An 8,516-nucleotide genomic window follows, 5' to 3' on the forward strand; every position below is an offset into this window, starting at 1 on the left:
ATTTGAGACAATAGAATCTCGAACTCCTTCTAGGATAATACTTCTCACCTTTTCCACACAATTTCTCCATTCAGCCATATCTTTAGAATCTGATGCTTGGAGGCTTTAGAATATCGTGATCTATGAATTCCTTCAGCCCATTGTCTTCTAGCACTGCCTCCATCCTGTCCTTCTAAGATATGTAATTTGAGTTTCCCTCCAGGGCATACTCGATTCTAAAACCATAGAATGACATTCTTCTGACTCTAAAGTATGAATTGCAAAGTTGATTTCACCTGCACGACAAACTCGAATTCTCCTCTTCTATACTATCTTCAACTTTCAGACCATGTGGATTTTTACTCGTATATTCAACAGCTTTTGTAATATGCTAAAACACAAGACAAAAATCTAATCTACTCTTAAACATAAACCAAAATTGATTGATGAAAACAATAAGTAGAAAAGGAAAAATATCAATCACACATAACACAATATTTCTCTGGGGAAAGCAAATGCTAAAAACCCAGACTATCTATATTGCATTAACCAGAAGATCTGAGAAGAAAATGAAATGCTTGTTCAACAATTCATGCACAAGTATGATCTATCTCTTTGCTTCAGAAACCAGCCCAAGCCAACACTTATCCAATTATTTTGCCTGAGAAGCCCCTAATTCCTTGCGCAATTCTGAAGAGAATTAGATCATATTTAATTGGGACATTCCCCACTCATAACTGCACAATCCATCCATAGTCCCTCAACTGATTTCATGCACCATCTGTACAACTCAGAAAATTACACAACTGATAGTACATTTTCCTTGAACTCTAATCTCAACTGGATCTTCCTCTGAACTGACATGCATGAGTTATTTATGAGTGAATATTCAGTTAGCTAATGGAGTAGTGAAGCTACTCTAGTGCTTGTCCCCACTACTCTTCAGCAGAAACCAAAATTGATCGATGAAAACAATAAGCAGAAAAGGAAAAATATCAATCACACATAACACAATATTTCTCTAGGGAAAGCAACTGCTAAAAATCCTATCTATTTATATTGCATTAACCAGAAGATCTGAGAAGAAAATCCAATTCTCGTTCATCTTGAACAATTCATGCACAAGTAAAATCTATCTCCTTGCTTCACAAACCAGCTCAAGCAAACACTTAGCCAATTTTTTTGCTTGCCAAGCCCCTAACGTTACGCAATTCCTAAGAGAATTAGCCCATATTTAATTAGGAAATTCCCCACTCATAACTGCGCAATCCATTTGTTGTAGCTTATGTTGTGTTTAAGCTTATTTATCACTTTTATCACAATGTGTGGTCTAAAAATCATAGTAGGGGTTCAACCTCAATGAAGCTCCTTTATATTCTCTTCCCCCGCAAAGCCTAAAAGTAAAGAAGTATTGTGCTTCTGATAATTACATATTGAAATTACTAAAAGAAAGTATATGGAAACACATTTGAATGTATAAATATATATAGATCGCAAAGCACATTGCGTATTGGAAATAATAAAGAGAAACAAGTAATAAGGGTGGTGCTTTGGTTGCGATGCGATCAAATCACAATCGCAAATCGCGGTGGTTATATGAATCACAGCGGCACTTAACAAGAAAGAAACAAAGTAATATATTGGAATCGCAAAAGAAACAAGTGTTAGAATGTTTAAGATCCGGACATAATATATATATATATACATACATATATATATATATATATATATATATATATATATATATAGATAGATATACATATATATATATATATATATATATATATATGTATATATATATATATCTATATATATATATATATATATATATATATATATATGTATATATATATATATATGTATATATATATATATATATATATATATATATATATATATAGATATATATATATATATATATATATATATATATATATATTATATTTAAAAGCCCGGTGGGTCTGACGTATCCCATAGCACCTCAGCTTCCACTGATTGCGATTGCGATAGACGGACCCGAAACATATATACATTGTGTTTTAAAGTCCCGGCAGGTCCACCACATTGTAGGGCTATAGATGTTGGTTCCGCCGATTGTGATTGCGATGGCCGAACCCAAAAGCATGTATATCGTGTTTTATAATTCTGGCAGGTCCATAAAGCGCCGCATGCATATACGCTGGGTTCTATCGATTGCGATATGCTATGGCCGGACCTAAAAATATATATATCATGTTTTATAATTTCAGTGGGTCTGTCATATCGCATAACGTATTATATATATGTAATTAGTTCATTTGTTGATTGCGATATGCGATGGGATTCCAGACCCGATATTGTTATGTATTAACTCGGCGGGTCCGTCATGTCTCATATTGTTAAATATTGGGTTGATGCATCATTTGAAATGGGACGATTGCGATTTGCGATGGGAAGTGAATGCAACACTAAATGGGTGGGTTTGATGGAGTTATTAAACTATATTAATTCTTTTTTAGTTCCTCTTTTGCGTGCTTTGCGCTAATTTTGTTGTGTAAAGGAAAAAATCAGTGTTAAAGCCAAATTTGAAGAAAAGGCAGTTGGTTGAGTTTCTTGGTGTTTTGGCCAATTGAAATGCGCCCGATACATGCATAAGCCCAGGTTTACACAAGTCAAACACAGTTCGTTACAGCTAAAGCGGATTAAGCATTATTAAAGCATCCACAGAGGAACTCAAGAGCCGATTAACAGAGCTGAAAAACCAACAGTCATTGTCATCTTCTAAGTTCAATTATTTCCTGTTATTTCATGTTCTATGAGGTGTCTTTTACCCTCTGTGTAATTTTTCGTAATAGTTTTTACTTCAGATAGTTAGGGAAGCAGTTTAGTAGTTTGACAGTTTCAAAGATCAGCAACTGTTTCACAATGTATAAGAAGAGGAAAATTTACAGAGAAAGGGTTGAGGGGAATTTTGGAGAACCTGGAGACTAAGCCATGGTATTCCTGATATAATTGTTGATTAATGAAAGAATCAGAATTTTCCATGAATTGTTGGGTATAATTTTGTAACTTCTCTGTCATGTGTCATCTTATGTTTTCTTCTTTCAAGTATAGTAATGAAGTTGCAGGTATTTATGTAGATAAAGTTAAAATCCCTTAAAAGAGCACTCTAATACTTTAAAATCCCTTAAAAGAGCACTCCTATACTTGAAGTTTTCATCTTCCTTTCTAAGTTATAGATAATAGTTTCTGTGTAAGGCAACATATTATCTTTAACTTCTCCAAGGGTCATAGATAATAGTTTTTGTGTGTTAAGCAGCATATCGTCTATGATTCAGTTCTCATTTTCATAATTCTTTTAAGTGAAAAATAGCAGGTTTTGTGTTAAGCATCATATTATCTTAAACTTTTCCTTCAAGCTTTCTTCATTCATCATTTATATCTAGCAACAAATGGCATTCTGAGATTTTCTTGTCACATATGTATTAAGGGTTAAAGACCACATTTTCCAGGTCCGTCATTTAAGAATAAAAAAAACAATAAAGTGACACATAAGTGACAACAACCAATAATCATTAATGTCTTAAGCACAATTTTTCCACAACCAGGAAATTGGTTTCTTAAGGTACAACACCATATATAGGCCCTCAACTGATTGCATGCACCACTTGTACAACTCAGAAAATTACACAACTGATAGTACATTGTCCTTGGACTCTAATCTCAACTAGGTCTTCCTCTGAACTGACATGCATGAGTTATTTATGAGTGAATCTTTAGTTCACTGGTGGAGCAGTGAAGCTACACTAGTGCTTGTCCCCACTACTAGACCTCCTACTAGTCCCCCCAAATACTAGAACTAGTTTAACTTACTATAGCTTAGTTAAACTGAGTTACATAATTACAACTCCAAAGAACTCAACCTGGACCCCTAAAATTTAGGAATCTCTCTACATGACTCTAGATATACTTCCAAATCGAATTTACTAAGCCAACTAAGTCAAATTAACTTAGTTAGCTATTACAAGTTTTTTATGAGAATAGAATTTCAATTTAATTCTTAATTTAGTTCAAGGACAAATTAAATTAGGATTTCTTGTGGCTATTTTTAACATTGACTAGCTTGTATCAAGGTTGAATTTTATCTTTGTTTTTATCATTTTCAATGCATCAATAATTTTATTGTAAATTCTCTAATTTCCTTATGTGGATTTGTATGGTTTTCCTTTCTTTAATGTAAATTCTTCACTCTTATGATATAAACCTTATTCATATTTTAAATATTATCTATAAAACATACACAATTTTGTCTCATTATCTCGTTTTGTTAATGAGATTCAAGGAGTTGAGTTGTTAAAGTCTAATTAAATTAAACACAACATCAACATCTAGTAGAGAAATGTTGGACATAATGCATTGTATGTATGAAAGAGAAAGTCACGAGCCTCAAGAGACGGTTGATGAACCTTGTTGCTCTAGTAGTGAACCAAACTTTGTTGAAGCTATTTATAGTGATAGAGACATGAAAAGGAGAAGGAAGAGGAAGAAAACATCCCCGACCAAATATTGTCTAAAGTCTAAAGATCTTCTTTCAAATGTGCAAGCTTCTAATCTTCACTCCAAAGGTGAAGGCTAGGCTGCTTGGAAGGTAAGCTATTGCTCTATGATAAATGTAAATAAATAGGTCATTTATCTCCCTATTACACATGTGCATTATTAGAATATAGGTGTAAATGTTCATCTAGTAGTAGTGATGAAGATAAAACTACTTTAGTAGCAATAGTAGATGAAGATACCTCTCAAGAAGAGTGAGGAACACCTCTTGAGAAGAATGAAGAGATATCTCGTGAGTGTTCTTCGATAGGATAAAATGAGAGAATTCCATGTAGCTATGAAGAAGGAATACTCCTCAAACCTATGGAGTATTATGGAGACTTAGAAAGGGGTCTATATCTTTGTGATGATTTTTCTATCACATCTGATAGTGAAGAGAGGGATCTATATTAGAATATTTAGTTCAAGAAAAATCCCATATCTTCTCTTATGGAGACCAAGGAACTTTCAAAAGAAAATCTCTAGAAAAAGGAGCAGTTGCAAGAATATGAGCTAGATAATGAAAGGTTGAGAAAAATAATCGTTGACCTTAATGCTTAAGAAGAGGAAGCTAGAAGATTGAATGAAAGGTTGAAACGTCAGTTGAATGAGAAGGAAGCCTACTGTGAGAAACTACAAGTTGAAGTAGTTTCACTAAGATGTGATCTAGAAAGGTAAATAATTAAAAAGGGGGCTTCAAGATTTTTGATGAAATTATTGGAAAATGGAGACCCCCTTTCAACAAGGTTGGCTTGGGCTTCAATGAATAATCAATCTCCAAAAAGGCAAAGGTCAAGGAATTAGCTAGCTAGGCTACTGTAGTTAAAGAATCCAACAGAGGTAAAGGGATTTTTGGAGAGTTACAGTAGCAAGAGAAACAATAATAACAAAGGAAAGTAATTAATAGCCTTAAGAAACAACTACAAAGGAGAGGAGAAGAGATTAATGGGAATAAGAGAAAGAAGTAGCAAATAATTTCTCCAGGCAGTAATTCAAAGAGTCATGGAAAACAAACGAAGAACCAATAGAAGGAATTTGTTTCTCAAAGACTAGATCATCAAAGATGAAGTGCCCTCAGGTATGTAGGTTGGTTTAATGGCTATTTTTTCTCATGCAACAATTATGGTCATAAATCCATAGATTATAGATGACATGTAAAAAGGCAAGTGAGGTAGAATGGCATTAATCCAAGAGTGAATGAAAGGATAATTATTGTATATGATAACAACAAGATAAGAAATGGTGATGATGGTCTTAGGTATGGAAATTATTATTCCCCTTTCCTAAGCCAAATTGAATGCTACAACTGTGGAAATTTTGGACACAAGGCATCAATATGTCGAAAGCATCACTCTCAAAGAATGCATGCAAAAGAGGCAACTTCGCCATTGAATATGAGAAGAAACAAAATGGTAGAGAAGTGTGAGTTTGCCTTCAGTGAAAAATGCAAAGATAGTGTTACACTAAAATTTGTCACCATGACTATTTGCAGTTAGTATGGCTCCATCAACTGTCATACTATCCTCCTTGGCAAGTATTATACCTCTGCTCCTCATGTCAAACTCCAAGAAAGAGAGAAAGTCCTTAAAAAGTCAATTAACTCTGGTTACGCAGTTTCTCTTAACCTTACCTGCGTGTACGCACCTCAAGTTCATAATACCTGCGTACTTGTACGCTCTATCTGTAAAGGGGTGGGTGCGTACTCCTGTAAAGGTCAAAAGGCGCGAGTTTTTCTTCAAAAAAGTTACTTGTGGTCAAATGTAGAGCATTCTAGAAGATGGTTTGACGTGTATTGACCGCCTCCAGATGGTTCATGCATCCCTATGAAAGAGGAACTTATCCCATCAAGAGGGGAGCTATCCCATTGAAAGAGGGGCTTATCCCATTGATGGTGGACCTGATTAACTTCCTCCAAAGCATTATAAATACAGGCATTGGGCCAGAGGGACGGGAGGTTGAAAGCTGAACATTCCTAAGGGTATATGCTACTGAAATTAGGACTCCCTTATAGAGCTTGAGAGGAGAGATTCCCATCCTTTCTTAGCTTCATTTGGAAGTGGGTGAGCTGATCAAAGTAAAGGAGAACTCTTGCTGGACCCTGGGAGGGACCTGCACAACACCAAGGCACTGGTTGTAATGGTTTCTTTTGTTTCTAATTAATAAAATTAAGTTCATTTTTCTCAACAAGTTGTTATATATAATTTGTTTCATATACTCCTTGGTCTTTATGATGAATATGTTTTATTATATGAGTTATTCAGGTGCTATGTAATCGTTTGCTTGTTAGTGAATGCAGGTTTCGAAGAGAAGGAGGAGCTCATCTGGATCGGAGAGGCTGGACTGCTACAAACAGCGTTGGACTAAAGGTATGCTTTAAACACCTGGTTGCTTGTATTTTAAATGCATATTTAGGGAAAGATAGTGCTTGATTGTCTTGTTTGTCACTAGAAAGCCTTAGCTTCTAGGGAGGTCGGTTTTGTCCACAAAATTGACTCTTTCCGCATGACAAAATGGCGACTCAATGGCGCATGAAGGAAAAACCGTTAGTCTAGATGTGGAGGTGGTTGATGCCCCTCTAGACTACAACCTTCTCTTGGGTCGAAGTTGGTCTTACGCTATGACAGCGGTCGTTTCATCAGTCTTCCGAGTAATAAAGTTTCCATATAATGGCAAGATCATAGCAATAGACCAGCTGGCTTACTTTTCATCTGACCCAGCCTCTTCAGAGAGTATCCAGCATGTCGGTAAAACGACTATCCCTTATAAGGATGTTGGAGTAGGATTAGTTAAAGATGCCGGTTTACTGGGAACTTTTCCTTTTCCTCCAATCAACGCCTTGTCTTCATTTGCATCAATTCATATGATTACATCAGACACTATTGTTTATGACGATCCTTGGATCGTTCCTTATGAATCTGAGATAGACTCATTTGGTGATGCTATGCCTTTGAGTCCATATGAAATTGCCTATGAAGCCGTGCAGTCTTTTACCGACCCGTGTTCAACCACAATCGACCAAATGAATGTGGTCCATGAGGAATCACTTTTCATGTCAACCTCGGAGTTAATAGCGTTTCCCGAAGTTGTGTCATCTGACGAGAAACTTCGTGAAGTCCTATGTGTAGATGATTTACCATGGGAAGATCTCCATCACAGATCTTCGTTTTTACCTGAGGATGATTGTTTTGAAAATGATTTCTCATCTATCTTTACAGTTGAATATGTCAAAGAAGCTCAGAATCAAATGAAACATCCTGATTCAGAGCTGAATTTGGGAAACATCTCTCGCACTATTCCCATTGACATTTCAGTCAAGCCCGAAATTGTTGAGCACATTCATATAGGTGCCTCATGTTCAGATGACGAAATTCAGACATATAAGGCCCTATTTCAAGAATTCCGTGACGTGTTTGCCTGGTCCTATGAGGAAATGCCAGGAATTGATCCCGCGATTGTTGTTCATGAGATCAAGACTTACCCGGACGCTAAACCCGTCCGGCAACGTTTGCGTTAGATTCACCCACGAAAAGCGGCTGCAATTAAAGCAGAAGTCGAGAAGCTGTTGAAAGCAGGTTTCATTTATCCGATCCCGTTAACGGATTGGGTATCAAATATTGTTCCGGTTAACAAAAAATAGGGAACAATAAGAATGTGCATCGACTATAGGGATATCAATCGAGCTTGTCCCAAGGACAACTACCCAACACCCTATATCGATCAAATAATTGACGATTGTGCCAACAGTGAAATATTTTCCTTTATGGACGGTTTTTTCGGTTACAATCAAATCAATATTATACCTACCGATCAACCAAAAATGGCTTTCATTTGTCCATGGGGGACATTTTCTTATTGCAAATTACCTTTTGGGCTTAAGAATGCCGGAGCCACTTTTCAAAGGGCGATGTCTTATGCGTTTCATGACATCAAACACATTGTGCAACAGTATCTCGATGATTTGCCCG

This window comes from Pinus tabuliformis, chromosome 1_1 (assembly GCF_031772625.1).
Source record: "Pinus tabuliformis cultivar Carrire ecotype Pingquan chromosome 1_1, CPIR1, whole genome shotgun sequence".
Classification (NCBI taxonomy): domain Eukaryota; kingdom Viridiplantae; phylum Streptophyta; class Pinopsida; order Pinales; family Pinaceae; genus Pinus; species Pinus tabuliformis.